Source organism: Podarcis bocagei (assembly GCF_964188305.1).
Source record: "Podarcis bocagei genome assembly, chromosome: 14".
Lineage (NCBI taxonomy): Eukaryota > Metazoa > Chordata > Lepidosauria > Squamata > Lacertidae > Podarcis > Podarcis bocagei.
The window spans coordinates 34,601,506-34,619,256 of record NC_138139.1 but is presented as its reverse complement, the minus strand read 5'-3'; the positions used below and the strand labels follow the sequence as shown (position 1 = coordinate 34,619,256).

Sequence of the window (17,751 nt, the reverse complement as noted above, 5' to 3'; positions counted from 1 at the left end):
CTGGTATGCAACTGGAGTTCCGGGTTTTTTTTGCTTTTCGGTCCTTACTTGGAATATCCGATCGTACGGAGTGCAACTCAGTCAATCCTCATTTCATTTCCACAAAGGTGTGTCATTAGCATGTGGCGGCTAAAAGTATTTTCTCTGTGAGCTTGCAGCGCTGAAAAGGCTACTGGATCTTTGAGGGCAAAAACTATAAATGGTAGCTCAATGTTATTTAGAGCCAAACAGGAAAAAGAATAGAAAAGGAAAATTCCTGTTAACCTTCAATTTGTCACTTGGCTCTCTGAAAATATTGATTCTGGGGTTTGAATACATTTTTTTTTCCTATGGAGGAGCATTGTAGGGTTTGCATGGTGTCAGTATTCATAAAGGAATTGAACACCCTGAACATGCACAGAGTGGCTTCTGCAAATGTGCATTATAACCTGCCCCACCCTTAGGAACCTGCTATTGCAAAAAGAGCACCACTGGTATCCTGAACAAATCAAGTAAAGCAAGGCCATCTGTGCTTCCTCTAGGAATGGGGTGGGGAACCTTCTTTCCCCCCAGCCCAAGGGTCACCTTCCCTCTTGGACAATCTGCCAGGGGCTACATGTCTATGGTGACACCAGAGGCAAAAGTGGGTGGAGCAATGAATGTAAATTTTACCTTTCTGTACTAGCCTTGTTTCTACACATACTCATGTACTCGTTTCTATCCTACATCCAGGCAGCAAGAGGCTTTGTCAGAGTTCACTGACACATTCTAGCCAGGCAGGCAAAAACACTTAATTAGGGTGTGAAGCAGGACTGGTGAGGGGCATGGCCTGGGGAGACCCCAAAGACAAGATAGAGAGGCCTCCAGGGCTGTATTTGGCCCCTGGGCCTGACTTTTCCAAGCACTACTTTCAGATTGTCAATTTGCTTTTCAATCAGGCATCTAGCATAGAGACTACTCTTCAGGAGAAGCATGAAAAGAAGATATTTCTGAAGGATTCCTGGAAAAGGCTTTTGATCAATTGGAATGGCATAGTTTGATTTGAAATGTGCTTGGGATTGCAGAGGTGTGACAGCATCCATTTCACAAGAGACAGAGAATATGACCAGGAATAGTAAGAATTTCCATTCAGTTCACATTTAGAGGCAAGCCCACTAATTTACACCTTTCTGAAACAAAACACAGACCAAAACATAGCTATCCTTTGATGTTTGTAATACAGTTCTCCACCCAAATTGTGTGGGCAAAAATGCACAGACTGGGGGACACCTCCATGGCATTTGCATTCAGGGTATGGTAGTGTGGGGCGGAATTGTTAGCCCTTGTTTGGTCAAGTGTCTACATTTATTAGAATGCAGTGACTTTACAATTCAGCTCTCCATTTTACATGAGTCAGCCTAATGCAGGAGCATTCCCACAGCCTTCCAGTTCCATATAGTACATTCCAAAGTGTTTTGAATGGCTTAGGTCTGGAGGAAAACTTCAGAGGCACTGAGCTTTGCCTGGAGCAAAATATCAAGCAGAATTTAGATGAAAGGAAGGAAGGAAGCAGGCTTAGTTTCACAAGAGGCAGTGATGGCCACCAACTTGGATGGCTTTAAAGGAGGACTGAACAAATTCAGGGAGGATAAGGCTGTCAGTTGCTATGTTCTGCCTCCATGGTCAGAGGCAGTAATGCTTCTGAATGCCAGTTGCTAGAAAACATAGGAGGGGGGGAGTGCTGTTGTGCCCGGGTGCTGCTTGTGAGTTTCCCAATGGGCCATCTGATTGGGCACTGTGAGGACATGATGTTGGACTAGATGGGTCATTGGCCTGATTTAGCAGGGTCTTCTTATGTTTAAGCTTTCCCATTCAGCTTCATCCATAAATTATTCTCATTTTTTGAGGACATTTGAGTGCAAGGCCCCCAATGCCTCCATATGCTGTGCTAGCAACAGTAGAATTCCCTGAGTAGTGTATTCAGCATTTTAAAGCAACCTTCAACTATTTTTGCTTTGCAAAAGTAGATTTATTGTTCTCTTTGGAAGCTGACCATCCAGATCATCAACCTTTTTTCAGGCCTCTGGGAAGATGTGAATCTTTAAGCAAGTGCCATGAATGCAACCCCCTCTAGTCACTTCTTTCTCTTCTCCAGCCCTCACCCCGAGAGAGGGAAAGAGATTGCCACTTTCCCAAAGGATCTGGGGGAAAGTGAAATTCAGTAGAATTAATCTGAGCCTTAAAAAGCACATAGAGCTGAAAGAGGAAATGGGAAAGAGTGCCACTCTTCCAACTTCCTCCTTCAGCTTTATGTATTTTTCAAGGGAGTAAAAGATCAATTTCACAGTCATAACCAAGGGACAGCAAGAGGGAAAATAATCCATAGACTTTGTGGGCAGCAGGAGAAGACCTCAAGGACATGATTGTGCACATGGCTGCCACAACAATGACCATTGCTCTAAAGAATCACTTGAGACTTAATTTTAGCTAGTTTTGTCAAAACTCTTTTGACTTGCCTGCATTGCAGGGGGTTGGAGAAGATGACCCTCAGGATCCCTTCCAACTCTAGAATTCTATGAGTCCATGATTCCCTTGGAATTCCCCTGATGTTTTGTCTGAGGAGAAACTCTCAAGTTTAGAATTAGATTTAGGTGAAGACACTTAGCTAAATCAATTTTCATTGGCGTGGTGGGAATCAGGGGAAGTGGACAGCTCAGGGTTGGGATGGAGGAGAAATTCAAGTAAGGTAGCACTTAAAGAGAAGTCTATCTAATCCACATTTCCTTTGAAACAACATGAAAGCCAAATCTTTCAAGGCAGTTCCCTAGTCAAAGTATGTGTACTGATATGTGTAAAATGTGCATGAAAATAACTATACTAGTGAATATAATATACAGAGATTAATATAACATACAGAAATGTACATATCAGAAAATAATCTCACTAAAGTGCTGGCAAATGTTCATGATTCACAATCCAATGTGAAAATGTGCAGAACTGAACTTAAATTTTCTCAGAGCAAATTCAGCCTCCCCGCCCCCACTTTGTACAAGCATAAACTACCTTAGGACCCCCCAAATCGGCTCATCTCCTGGTCTAGTGACCCACTTCCTTCCCTTCCCTCCCTTCCTGATAATCCTTCCACCTGAGTGTCATTTGAGGGGCAGGTCTGACAAAGAGATGAGAAGTGTCTTAACAGTAACTTTTGGTCAGTGTGTACAAATCACAACAGTCTAGCTCATTTATGAGGATCTGGCTAAGAACACAATGAAATTTTGTCAAACCAAGCAGAATCAGGAAACAGTGCAATAGTTACACTCCCCTCCCAAATTATTATTTATGACAAAGTATCTCCAGCATGCTAAATTTTCAAATACCCTCTTTATGTATAATTAGGATCGCAAAACATCAGTCTTTTGCATAATCATAGGTATTTTAAGTGGATTTAGTTCGTTTTGAGTATTATGTAGCTTATTGGTTTTAAATGTGTGTGTCCCCAGCTGAATAAAGATTTGGGGGGTTAGTTGCAAATCTATAAAATTTTAATTGCTTTTCTCTCTGGGGGACATTATAAAACTACTTTTAATAAGTAACCTATGCAAATATGACTTTGAGGATATGAAACTTTATGCAAACATGGATACCTCAAACTATATTTTAGTTGCAAACTGGTTGATTCGATTTATTAACTTCCTAATGTTTTCCCCCCCACTAAAAGAAAGATGGATTTTGCATCTGAATAAATTAGTTTATTCATTCCCTGTGGATATCAGTCCTTTCTAAATTGTAAGATGGGGGGGGGGATGAAAACACACAAGTCAATTACTAATTCTGCATTTAAGCAAAATTCTAGTTTAAAAGAGTTTGTATCTTTTATTGCCAATTCTAACCCTCAGTTGGCATCATTTTCTAGAATTATTATTTATCTGGTCACAAGAGTGAATTATTTCCCCTTTGGTCAGCTCTTACTATTTCGTAATTGTTTTCGATTAGAACAACTAAGGAAATACACACATTTACAAATGTACACAAACCAGAAAAACAACAATGTAAGATAGAAATATTTTTGTTTTAAAGAAATCCACAAGTAAATTATAACTTACTGTTGGGGTATAAGGTTGTAAACTTATTTTTTTTTAATGAAATGGATAGAGGAATTGGGACTGGTTGCATAGTTACTGGTTATGTTAAATAATATTGATATCAGGGAGTCCACGGTTATGAAACCACAGAATAATGGTTGCTTCCAATAGTTCCCTTGTTCATCAAGGTCAGAAATGTTGTGTAACATTGCATAGGATAAGAATAAAGACATGTCAAATAGATAACAAACTGTGAATGAAATGTAAATAGTTTTTTTAATAAAAGGAGACATGCCGATACGTAACAACCCTCCAAAAAATGAAGTAAGCATTTCAGTTGATCCTCCACTGACATGGACGAAGCTTTTCTGCATATATGAAAAAATATTAAGCTTAGTATGAAGAAACTAAGTTTGCAAGTTCCACTGTTTTCCCTGCCACAAAATGACCCCCCACCCAAGAGTAGATTGAGCAAATTGCGGGTATGGAGCAAAACAGTGTGCAAATGAAACTCATCCTTTTTAATGCAAACAACAGTCACATTTCACTTTGATACAGTGTCGTATATTTGTGCATTTGATATTTGCAACCAAACCAATAAATGTTTGTATTGTAGGAGAGACTAGGGACTGACTAACTTGCTACCTACTTGATGATACATATGAAATCAATTGTCATTGTGCCTGTCATCAAGTATTTCCAGCTTCACCAGCAAGTAATACTGCTAGAAAACCTACAGGCCTTCCCTATTCTCACAAGAAGACTGCTGTCACACACCATTAGAGTGTTAAGGCACACTCCAATTTCCAATTACACCAGCTTCTAGGGGTCTTCACACGTTACATACTCAATCTGTGTACACAATAGTTCTGTGGTATATTCAATACAATATTTCGCATGCAACGTTCAACAAATGTAGAGGCTTTGTGTACAATAGCTGAGCTGCATACAGTCTTTCACAGAAACACTTGTGTATCTGTATAGACGGCTTGTGCTTGTGTTCTGTTTAATGTGCAAAGAAGCCTTCTTTGGACAATAAGTGAGTGATGGCAGCTTCCTGCAATGGGAGGATAAATAGTGGGTGGGGCAGGCAGATGGAGGTTTAATTCCACTTGATTCCTTTCAAGAGGTGAGTGTGTGAACTGGCCACCAAGTGTCCTGGGGAATCAGGTCAAAAGCTCTAATGTCGTTCTTCATGGTGCAGAACCTATCTCAGCATGGCAGTGGGGCATATCGTCATTTTGTCATTGCATGATCACTTGATGTGTTGCTAGAATGTATGTAATGCTGTTAACCAGATTCCAACAGATCCATCACATCGGCTCAGAGAATGGCTTGCTTGAAATGAGCCCCAAAGGCAGAACTTCACATTGACTGGCTATCTCCCCACTCACCACCCACCTTGTCCCTATTTGTGTATTATGATTCGATTTGTGGCATCTCAGGTTGAAATACTGAAATACTGACAATGTTCCTTGCTTGCATTTGAACACAAGGTCAATATGTGCGAGATTGGGGGATGCAGGCAGTGATATAAGTGTGTGCTATCTCATGAATAAGTCCTTAACCTGGAGGGAGATGGGTCTTTCTACATTAACTGCTTGCTAATTTCGTAAAATTCTGGTGGGGGTGGGTGGGTGCGTGCCCGCAAGTGTGTGCAAGTAGCTATTTAAAAGTTCCTGGTCTATTCTGAACACAGGGAACATGAGAGAGAGTGTCCACACATGCCTCATGAAAGATTTTGCCAGTCAAATTTATAATAGCAATAGAATTAACGTTGGCCTGTATGGATTTCTATAGGATGTTGTCCTCTTTATCCCAGTGTTGCAATACTGATTCTATACTTTATTTATCACATTTATAGCATGCCTTTCTTCCATGATGGAGCTCAAGGCAGTGTTCAGAGGGTTGTCAGGTGATCTCCTATCTAGGAGATCTAAAACTAAAACTTGCTTCACTTTAACATGGTGGCCGTCTCATGTGTCTGAAAGCTATGTTCTGGGACGTCATCACATCTCCCATCCAGGCCCTGACCCTGATTCAGGAAAGCCACTGCACTGTAGGCCTCCAGACTCTTCCCTGGACTTTGGCCCAAGAACTCTATGTGATGAGAGGAGATTCGCAGAAACCCTCCCATCAGCTAACACCAGCGCAGGGGGTTGGACTCGATGGCCCTTGTGGTCTCTTCCAACTCTATGATTCTATGATTCTATGATATGACGGCCAAAGTATCCCAGTTTAAAAGCCTAGAAGACAATATCCAGTCCCAATTCAGATTACCATGTGCAATGTGATTCAGATATGGAAATTCTCCTCTTTGGCCAAAGAATACCTGCCAAAGTAGGTGAGCATAAGAGGTGCCCCCTATTTCAGTTAATGAAAGTGACATAGAAAAATGCATTATTTTAAGGGAAATTGTTTTGCGTCCTGATGACCAAATAAAGAGATGGACACGCAGACTGGGGTTGAATGGGGCCACTTTTATTCAGTGAGCACAATAAGATCAGCAGAGGGGGATAGCTATGAACTACAACTTTAGGCAAGCAAACACCTTTGCCTGTGGAAAACAGAGGCATAGCTATCCAGCCTACCCCCTTTCCCAGGCCACAACTTAGAGGTGAGAAGGGAAGTGTTGCTGCATCACACACACACACACACACACACACACACACACACACACACCAGGACCCCATAGCTCCAAATGGATGATTCAGCTTGGTCTCAAAGGTGGCCCCTTTACCACCCCTGAATCTCAGAGTTCAAAGAGTGAACCTCAGGGCCACCTTAAGAGGTGCCTAAAGGGCGCCACCAGACTAAAAGAACCACTGAGCCAGATTAGCCTACTAAACAACATGGCAGAACATATAGCACCCCTAGTCCCACTTTTCAGTGTAAAGTAGGTGAAAAACCAATCCATATTCCAAAATGTGGATAGGGAAAAATTCCTACTTGGCCCTCTAGCAGTGACCAGCATGCCACACTGGGGGACAGGGAGGGAGGGTGCCACTGCCGGAGAAGAGACAGGTGGCCACCCTTTAAATAGGGCTCTAAAACATACCCTCCCTTGCCTCACAGCACTTTCAAATATGCCAATAGATGCCCTGCTGGTTGGAGCTTTGTCTCTTACAGGCAACATATGTGCCACACCAGTTGGTACCCCTGCAAACTGGTGGTGGAACAGGCTATTAAAAATGTGTCCCAAAATGTGTATATTGGGAGAAATCCACATAAAAAACACTAATGAGGACTTATTTAAGAAATAAAAAGATCACAAACTGATGTTGAAAAGACATCCGATCTCTGCTTAGAACTTAGTTTCTACAATTTTCAGAATCAAGTGGTAATTTCCCCCTGGATTCTACCTCTTCAGATTGCAGGTCGGTGAACAAGGGACTTTACGTGTTCATTTGCTCCCCTGAGGAAAATAAATCTCTCACCCCATGCAAACATGAAAGTAAATGAGGGAACTATTTTAGTGTGGAGACTAGGCCAGGTTCAGATTCCTCCTTGGTGATGAAGCTCCCTGAACCAGTTGGTATCTCTCAGCCTAACCTACCTCACAGGGGTGACATGATGGAGGGATGATGTCATGCCATGTTGGGGTCTTTGGAAGAAGTGTGACATAAACATGATAAATGAACAAACAGACTCAAATATGCCAGAGCTACAAAAGGGGAACCACAAAATGAGTGCAAGTGGGAGCAGGCCAGGTGATATAATTGATGAGACTCACAGTAACTCAAGCACATGTAATATACACACATGTTCCTACAGTCGAAGGGTGGGGTGAAAATAATGAATATAGCCTTAAATAAGTAAATCAATGCACTGCGTTGCATATATACCATTGCAGCCTTCCCCACCCTGCTGCCCTCTGGAACAGCCCCCGCCAGCGTGGCCAGTGGTCAGGGACGATAGGACTTGTAGTCCCACAACATCTGGAGAACACCAGAACCATCCTTAGAGGATAGCGCTCTCCTTCTGTTGCTGAAGTATGCCAAAGCAGAGCAATACATGTCTAGCCCAAGTCCAGTTAGCAAATCCACAACACAGAAATCTTCAGCAGAAAGAAGTTAAGCAATAATAAAGGGGGCGTTCCTGAGCAGATGCTCAGGGCTTTTCTCTCTCCAGGAGCAACTGCAGCCTCTTAAATCCTCCACACTCTTGGAATTAAGAAGCAGAACTTAGAGACCTCCCACACAGCTGAATGCTCCACCCACACTTTAGAAATTAAGCACTTACTCTGTTACCAGCAGCACAGAACACATCCTTCCACACAACAGTGGGTGGAGGATAAGGCTATCAGTGGTTACCAGCAATGATGGCTATGCTCTATCTCCACAGTCAGAGGCAATAATGCACTGTGAAATTTAGCCACTGTGAAAACAGGATGCTGGGCCACTGGCCTGATCCAGCAGGCTCTTCACAAACATGGAGTGAGGGTTTCAACTCCCCACCCCCCATTTCATTGATATGCCATGTTTTTTTCAGCATTTTCCCATGGGCACATTTTCAGGGATTGAATGTCATTTGGTGGGGAGGAATGATAGGAGGAGCAATAGGTGTAACTCTTACAGAAGGCCACATTAGGGCCACACCAAAATAATAGGTTTCTATGCACACACTTCCATCTAGCCAAGCAACAGCCACTGTCCCTACACCCAAAAGATGCCTTGGAGATGTAGCTGGAGTATTTATATACATATAAGCAGTTGGAGGAACTGCCCACCAACACTAAATCAAATACCCGGATTAAAATAAGTATGGGCAGGTGAATGTTTCCCAACTGTGGTATGATAATATCTGTCCAGTCATTTGGGCATGTAATACAGCCACACACTGCAGCTTCCCTGCTAAGGATGGGATGAAACAACACTCTCCTTGCTAGGTGAGCCTTAGGTATGAACCTGGGAAATGAACTCTGCCCCCGCTATGTGCATGTCAGGTCCAAAAGGGTACTCTCCCAAACCCCACCAGTCATAATAATAATAACAACAACAACAACAGGCTAATCCCTGAAGGATGTCCTCAACCCAATAATACATCAGTTTATCTTCTATTACTCCCTCCCACTTACTTACCCACCTGTACGGAATGCCATAAATGGCTGGCAAACCCCACTACAACCAACTACAAATTAGTTCTAGCAGTGAGGAGTAAGCAAAAAGTAGAGGGACCATACAGCCAATCAAGGGATTCTCCCCTGCAAAAATTCCTACCCAGACCCTTCAGCAGGTGACGGCTAGTTGCAGAAAGTAGGGAAAGTCAGAGGAGGATCTAGCTTACCAGCCAGGCTTCCCACCCTTCTTAACTGCCCCTCATATGCTGTTGAGGGGCATGAGCTAGGGAAAGGGGTGTGTCATAAAGGGCAATCCTCAGTGGGCAAGCACATATTACATTACATTCAGGGCCGTCTTTACCCAGGGGTGCCAGGGGCGTGGGGCACCCGGGCGCCAATTTCTGCGGGGTGCCAGGCGCCTGGCGCTGAAGCCGCCGAAGCTCTTAACTATCTACCTGTTACAAAATAATAAATAATTTTGATCAAGCTAGAAAAACAAAATACATCTATACCTAGGTATTACCAAAATGTATACCTACTGTTTCACTAAAGGACTTTCGACTTTGTGTGTTCATTTACCAAAGACGCACCACGCCAGCGGCAGTGCTTGTCAGACTCAATGACGGCGCTTGTCATTCTCAATGGTGCCATGCATGCAAAATTAACTAAATTTGGGGATCTTTGCACCCCAGCGGTGCATATGCTAAAGACAGCCCTGATTACATTACATGCATCCAGTGAAGTAAACTACAGACCACAAACTCTTGAGCTGTCACACATTTGTTAGTTTTAAGGGTGTCACAAGACTTCTTTGTTTACTCTGCAACAGACACAGCTACATCTCATAAATCTCAGTCTCTATTTTGTAAAACATGCCACACAGGGTACTCATTTAGGACATATCTGGAAAGGTGCTGGTTCTGTCTCTACATGGCAAATGCAGCAAAGCTGCTCATAGAGATTTGATCTTACAGTGACTGGGAACGTAGAAATAAATAAAGTAAATAACAGAAAACTAGCCTCCTTTCCCCAGCCATATACGTAAAACCCAAGTTGCAAATAGCTGTGGCACTATTTAATAGCCTTGATATTGAGATGAAGGATTTGGAAAAGAGAGACTAGGAAGGTCTTTTAAAAAAGAAAAAGAAAAAGTAATACACTGAAGCAGTTCTCCATCAATTATTGCAGATAATCCTACTAAACCAGACACTAATGCAACTGGAATTTGCAGTAATAAAGAAATGGAATGTTTCAGGCGACAAAACATAAGTTAATTCAACAGAATTACTCACAGGGAATGTACATCATGCATTATTCTTATAGACCCAGAATGGCTATCAAGAAGGGGATGCCACATCAGCATTTGCATAAACCAGACACTGTTTCTTGCATTCAGATTTGGTAAAAAAAATAAATGAGAGAGTTGGTCCTGCAAGCCTAAATACTTTATGGAAGGCAAAGTTGGGAAATGTAGATATATATTTTCTGCATTACACTTTATTGCACTTTATGTTTGTACAGAGAGAGAGAGAGAGAGAGAGAGAGAGAGCGAGCGCGCACAATAGAGCTATTTCCTATATATATTCAGGCAGTTGTTAAAGTTATGTTGCCGGGATTTTGAATACCCATTATCTTGGGTGAACAGCCAACAGCAGGATTGTTTGCATGTCCACATGTCCTGTAGACGTGAACTTTTGACATGGAATTGTCTCCCTACATAGCACTCTTTTTGTGATGAATGCTCAGCAGCATGTTACCAGATGGCTGTAGACACCACAACCATCCTGTATGCACAAGATAAGATATTCTATAAGACAAGTATTGAAAGACAGGAGAGAACACCTAGCATGAAGAGCAGGTGTATCTTCTGAAGTGGCAGAGAGCATTCAGTTTCCCCCTCCATCTATATATGTATCAAGCAATTTAATTATTTATTTAAGGCCTGTACAAAAAAAAAAAAAAATCCATGCAAAGAAGGGGAAACTGAATCTATACATTACATACACATGCACAGTGGTGGCCGATGGGACTGGTGGGGTGGAAGTCTGGGAGCCCAAACAGTAGTTGGCACCAGAGCCAATGACAGGCAGAGACAACTAATTCTAGATCTGTCCCCATCTTCCTCCTCCCTGATGCATTCTACAAGGGGAAACAGTGAGACAGAGGAAGAGGAAGTTATCAGGCAGTGCCACCCCTTGGACTGGTTGCAAGTTGGAAGGCAGGTGGGGGCTGGCTGAAGGCAGGTTGAAGTTGGTGGGGCAATGCCCCATTTGCCTTATCGGACTGTTCATACCTCCAGACCATTCTCTAGGTCAAAAGCAAAGAAGGGAATGTTGTAGGCCTTCAACACCCATCAGCCCCAGCTAGCTTGAAAATAGAGATTATGAGACTTGTAGTCCAGCCATATTCAGAAGGTCACATCAGTATGATAAATTAGCATTAATAACAGCCAGCCAGGTGTGTGGCTTACAAAATACAGCATATTTCCCATGTATGTCAACCCACCAGGAGCAGGATGCACTTGTTGACTGTGACACCTGTGTAAAGGTAAAGGTAAAGGGACCCCTGACCATTAGGTCCAGTCGTGACCGACTCTGGCGTTGCGGTGCTCATCTTGCTTTATTGGCTGAGGGAGCCAGCGTACAGCTTCCGGGTCACGTGGCCAGCATGACTAAGCCGCTTCTGGCGAACCAGAGCAGCACACGGAAACGCCGTTTACCTTTCCGCTATTTATCTACTTGCACTTTGACGGGCTTTCGAACTGCTAGGTTGGCAGGAGCTGGGATCGAGCAACGGGAACTCACCCCGTTGCGGGGATTTGAACCGCCAACCTTCTGATTGGCAAGTCCTAGGCTCTGTGGTTTAACCCACAGCACCACCCGTGTCCCTGATAGCTGTGTAGGACTGTTGAGGTCTTTTCAGGTATCTTGAAAGGCATAATACATGACCTTGGTGTTAAGCCTTGGACTTGTTGGGATACAGGCTATGCAGGATTGGCCTACTGGGTTGTGGGTTTTGTTTTTTGGCCCTAGGGCCATATTGCCTTCTGGGCACCAAATGCCAGTGGTGGGTAGGACCAGAGACCAAAGTAGGTGGAGCAACATATGCAATTTGTACAGTATGCTTATTTATACATGTTCACACACCCCTCTGTATTCTCAATCCAGAGGGGGATCAGGGCATTCAAGGACACATTCCATCCAGGGAAATACATTCAATGGGGGTGTGAAGCAGGGCTGGTGACAGAGGCAGATTTAGGGGAGTGCAACTAGTTCAGTTTCACTGGGCACAGACCCTCAGGGGCACCACAACTATTATGTAGAATGGAAGGCAAGAAGTGGGGGCACCAAGGTCTGCCACTGCTGGTGAGGACCTGGGGAGAGTTTCTAGGGCTAGGTGGAGAGGATTGGAGGATTCCATTTAGTCCCTAGGCCTGTTGTGCCTTTACCTGTTATTTAAAGAATTTTTACCTTGCTCTGCAGCCACAAAAAGCTCCCAGAGCAACTTTCAGATCACTTACAAGCACAACAGTTTCTGTCCTCAGGTTTAAGTCAACACACAAAATGATGGGGGGAACAAGACATAAACAAACTTGGGTATATGTCCATAGTTAAAACGTGTTAGGGCTGTGATTTCACTGAGATGTATGTTTTTTCACACCAGGTAATTTTTTGTTTTGTTACAACCTGCTCATCAGTCATCAGGTTTTAGCTTGGTTTTAGTCATTGGTAAGAGGTCTGGTTCCAGGAGTTGTGTGGGGCCTATCGGGCCTTTGGTACTTGACCAGCACCTTTTTCTTTTTGCAAATTATTTTAACCCAGTACTTAGATCTATGGGTTGTTGTTTCTAAAGGCCTTTAGGTATTCTAAAGTTGCAATGTGAACTTAAATGATATTTTTATGCATTCATTTTCCTTTTTTTTAACAAACAAATCAAAGCACAAAGCCAGTTTCGGCTTGCTCTAGGGATGGATGCATCTTCCCATCTCCACCCCTTGTCCTTTTTTGTGGTGTTCATTTATTTTTAAATGAATCCTAAAAAATCCCATCAGGTCTGCTGAAACAAAAAACATATATTTAGGAATTGGTCCAAGGACTGCCTTTTTTCTATTTAATCATTTTACAACTGCTTGGAGCAGGTAGTAACTACCATGTCATTGGAATGCTATGAGGGATATTGTACAGAAAAAAGATGACTGCCCTTGTAGGTACATGGTGGTAGCAGCCATCTTTTCCCTGGTACAATAGTTAGCTAATTTGGACTACAGGCCATAAACATCTGATACAGTAGAGGGCTATTGAAGCAAGCCCGTCAGAGAAACAACACAATATACATGCATGCTGATTGTACTTTAAAAAAATAAATAAAAGAAGAATATGAGACAATCCATGATCATAAGCAACTTTATAATATGGTCAATTTTGACTTAGAACTCATCCTCCCTTTAACAGTTGTGTCCTAGTTTTGATGGCCAAAATGAGGGACATGGTCATAGTTCCTGTAACCTTAGGGTTAGGATCTGCCATTAAACTTGACACACAAAATTCAACTTGAGTTTCCCAAGTGTAAAGAGACTACTAGGGAGATAATTTGGGGTCTGATATCCCAATGAAAATTACAATATAGAAGAACATAAGCTAATGTTCCAGTTGACCTTTCTCTCTACCATTCCCCAGGAAGGGACAACAGGTTATGATGTATGGTTTGTGCTGGGAACATTTTAGAAGAGATTTTTACCACATTGACACAGTGAAATTACTGGCTGCTCTAAGAAGCTGTAAAATGTTTTTGTTTTGTTTTAAAAAGGGAATAAGGAAGTTCTTAGTGGATCAGGTCGTAAGTGGGCCAGTTGTGTTGTTAGACCCATACATGTATTGGTGTGTAGATTCTGCTGACTAAAACCCATACATGTGCTCCTAAATCTGGAGCAAATCAGAATCCTCTCACAAGCTTAGTACATGCAGCCCTCTCTCTTCCTTGAGGACCCACACCTACAAATAGGCTTCTTATGAGCCGCTGCCCTCACCACTTGTTCACCCTTTCAAGTTATATAGAAGGTGGACATACACAGGTGGAATTTAGTGGTTCATCTGTGGCTCTACCTATGCTGGAATGGACTGAGATCTCAACAGAATTCATTGCGACTCTGTCCTGATTTCAGTAGTTGCCATGAAACTATCTACTTCTGTGGACATACACAAAAGGTTCCTGTGCCAATGTGGATCAGATTGATCTAATGGGTAGGCCAACCAAGGCCCATTGTGTCGCAGATATCTCCAGAACTTCCAGGATTCCTTCTGGAACATAATGTACTCTACATAGATAGATAGATAGATAGATAGATGATAGATAGATAGATAGATAGATAGATAGATAGATAGATAGATAGATGATAGATAGAGTCAAGTAGCACTTTCGAGACCAACTAAGTTTGTTCTTGGTATAAGCTTTTGTGTGCATGCACACTTCTTCAGATACACAGATATCTGATACCAAGAACAAACTTAGTTGATCTCTAAGGTGATACTGGACAATTTTTTAATTTTTAAAAAATATTTATTACATTCTAAAAGAGGGAGATGGAGTGAACATTCAGCGAAAAGCCATCACTTTTAAAGTAGTATAATAGTGCTGTAACGATAAACTGTGGATGTGGATTGACACAGTTACATCTCTAGAAATGGGCTTTGTATAAATCTTTGCCTGTGTCTTTTGTAAAGCCTACAATACAGCAGGCAATAGAGGATCAAGACAGAGAAAGTCCAGTTATAAGTGGTCATTTAAATAGGAAAAACAGGACCTTGGATAGCTCCAAGTGAGCCTGGTTTACTGTCATTCCTTCTTATGTAACTGTAGGAAGATGTTATCCCAGAAGGGAGCTAAATGGAACTAAAGCCTTTTGTAAGCTGACAAGACCTACAACAAACATTTTCTGGATGGAAACAGAACGATTCTGTCCATCTCAACCATACAGAATAACACATTTGAAATTCCAAAGCACAATAGTACTTGATATAAGACAAGACAGTTTGAGGGAGTTCTCCATCACTTTTCCAGATTATTGCTTGCTGTGCAATATTTTCCACACGCCTTGTCAAGTACAAAACAGCTGCCTGGGCATGTGTGATAAAGTGTCTCTATGACTACTTTGACACATGGCCAGCTATAACAAGTTTGGGATTTGCCGCTCGCCAAAAGCTTTCTTGCATGTTTATCAGCCCAGAACAAAATGCCAGGGATCCTTCGATACCTGGATTTGATTTCCACCTTATATACATTTTACACCAATCAATCAAATTCTTAAATAATGTGTGTTGACTGTGATCAACAAGTACTTAGATACACTCTAAATGGACCCAACAATATGGGGAGTGGGATAGAAATTTTATGGCAGTATGGTAAACATATCCCAACATACGAGTCATATGGTGTCCTGTTCCTTGGGTGCTTGAGGCTCAAGGAAGAAGTAGGCAGCATCCAGAGAAGTAACGTTATAATAGGAAAGGGCAGATCAAATGGGTAATGTCCAGTCAAAGTCAGAAAAATCAGGACATGACAGGCAAAAGAAGATCAATGCAGGGAAAGTCCAGTTAGAAGCTGTGCAAGTGAGCCCATCTGAAGGCTGCTCTCTCTCACTGAAGTAACAGTAGGAAGATGTTGTCCCAGCAGGGAGCTAAAGAAAACTGAAGCCTTATGTAGGCTAACCAGACCTGCACTGTGATTGACTCCACCTCTTTAGAGGAGCTGTCTGTCTTATCAAAAGGCCTTCATTTGATTTTGCAGTCTTTGACTTCTGTGAGGCTGAGGTGGGGAGGTACTGCAAAGGACTCATATTCTACGGATAGTGGTAGGCCTTTGCCCTCTGGCTGGAAGGGATATTGACAGTTCACAACCATCCAAGTCCTCTTTAATGCACTGCAAGGTCCCAGGGTCATGCCAAGCAGTTTTCTGGTACCAGTTTTCAATCCATCAGTTCATTAAGCTGAAGTACTTGGATTCATGTGACCATGAGAGGTTGCTTACAAGTATAGCTCCTGTTCAATTCACACATGATAAAGCCTACCACTTTGCAAATTTCATCACGCATGCTGCCTCTGATAATGTCAAATAAATAAATAAGCACAAGCTTCAACCCAGCTTGTACCTGTCAACAGTTAACATACCATCCTCTTACTGTTGTCCAAAATCATCCATAGCTTAAATAGCATTTATTCCTATGGTGCTGTCGTTGCACTTGCACTCAGTACTCAGGCCAGGCAATAATACAATGTGTTAAAGTGTGCATTGGTGCTGTGTGGCATGAATTGTGGTCCCAAACTTGCCCATGCATGCCTGTACTACACAGAGCCCGATACAGTGTATGCAGACATGGACTGGTCTTGGCATAGCATGGTCAACTGCCATCTCTTTCCTGTTCGATAGTAATAATTTGGTATATTCCAGTCCTTTTCCCACAGCACACAAAGCCCTAAGTTGCAGTCCATGATCAGAGCAATCCCACCAATTTTAATAAGATTGGGGGGTAACTGGCTTGGGGGTGTGTGCATTACAATTAGCTGAAAAAGAATTGGAGTACTTTGGCTTAACTGGATTGAGGGTATCTGTGACAGGCACCTACCAACCACCCAGGTAGCATCTCACCTGCCTTTTTCTTTAATTGCTTTTATGGAGCATGAGACCGGCTTCTATGTTGCAGTGGGTTTAGGACCAATCTTATGTGTGATTACTGGCACTGTGGTGTCTCCTTAGCGCTGTGGCTGAGCAACCGCTGTTCATTCCAATGGTGCTTGCACAGTATTCCTAGGCTGTCGTGCATGGTGTGTTGAGTGTGCTCTTGATTTACACACTTTACTTCTGCTAGCCTTCCAATGGAATGATTGCATGAGTAAATGAGGCATGATGGTTTGAGTCAGATTATGGATATGTGGTCTTCCCTTTTTATTATTATTTTCATTATTTCCTTATTCAAAGCAGTTAAAATGTTCTTAGCTCTGTCCCCTTCTTTGCAACACACTTTAAGAAAGTAGATCAAAAGATCTGGGCAGGTGAAGGTTTTGGGTCACTTAGTATTCTGTTGTGACTAATTTATATCAGTGCTGAAATGATGTATTGCACGTGATGGGAACTTCTGGCCCTCCAGATGTTGATGAACTACAACTCCCATCCCTGGCCATTGATTATGCTTTTAGGACTGATAATAGCTGTAGTTTCACAACATCTGGAGGGCCAAAGATTCACTACATCTGGTGTATTAGAATCATGTATTATGTCATAAATGTTTTTGGTGGGTGGGATACTGAAACCATTATTTTCATACTGACATTGGAGCTGTGTGCTATGAATTGTGGTCCAAAATGTCCCAGGTTTCTACTTTCAGTGCTGGTTTTTGCTGTTAGTTTTACTAGATTATCCCACCCCACCCCAATAAGAACAACAATAAGAAGGAAGAAAAGGGTGCTATAAACCAACATTGTTTGCCTTAATTTAGTTTATACATTATTATAAATGTAGCTTCATTTACAAAAGGGAAAGTGTGAAGTATAATTCAGCATGAGCACTTTTGCAATGCTAAAACTGACATCCCCAATGCCCTAGTCTTGTGTATCGTCCATTTTCCAGCGTCACCATTATGCCATTGAAAGGGACCTAGCA

At 42.3% G+C, this 17,751-nt stretch overlaps 1 protein-coding gene across 35 annotated transcripts in view; it reads left to right on the top strand.

Annotated features, from left to right (window-relative positions):
* RBFOX1 (RNA binding fox-1 homolog 1) overlaps positions 1-17,751 on the top strand; it is a 1,500,640-nt gene that overhangs the window by 1,449,935 nt on the left and 32,954 nt on the right. The gene's annotated exons all lie outside the window — the stretch shown is intronic.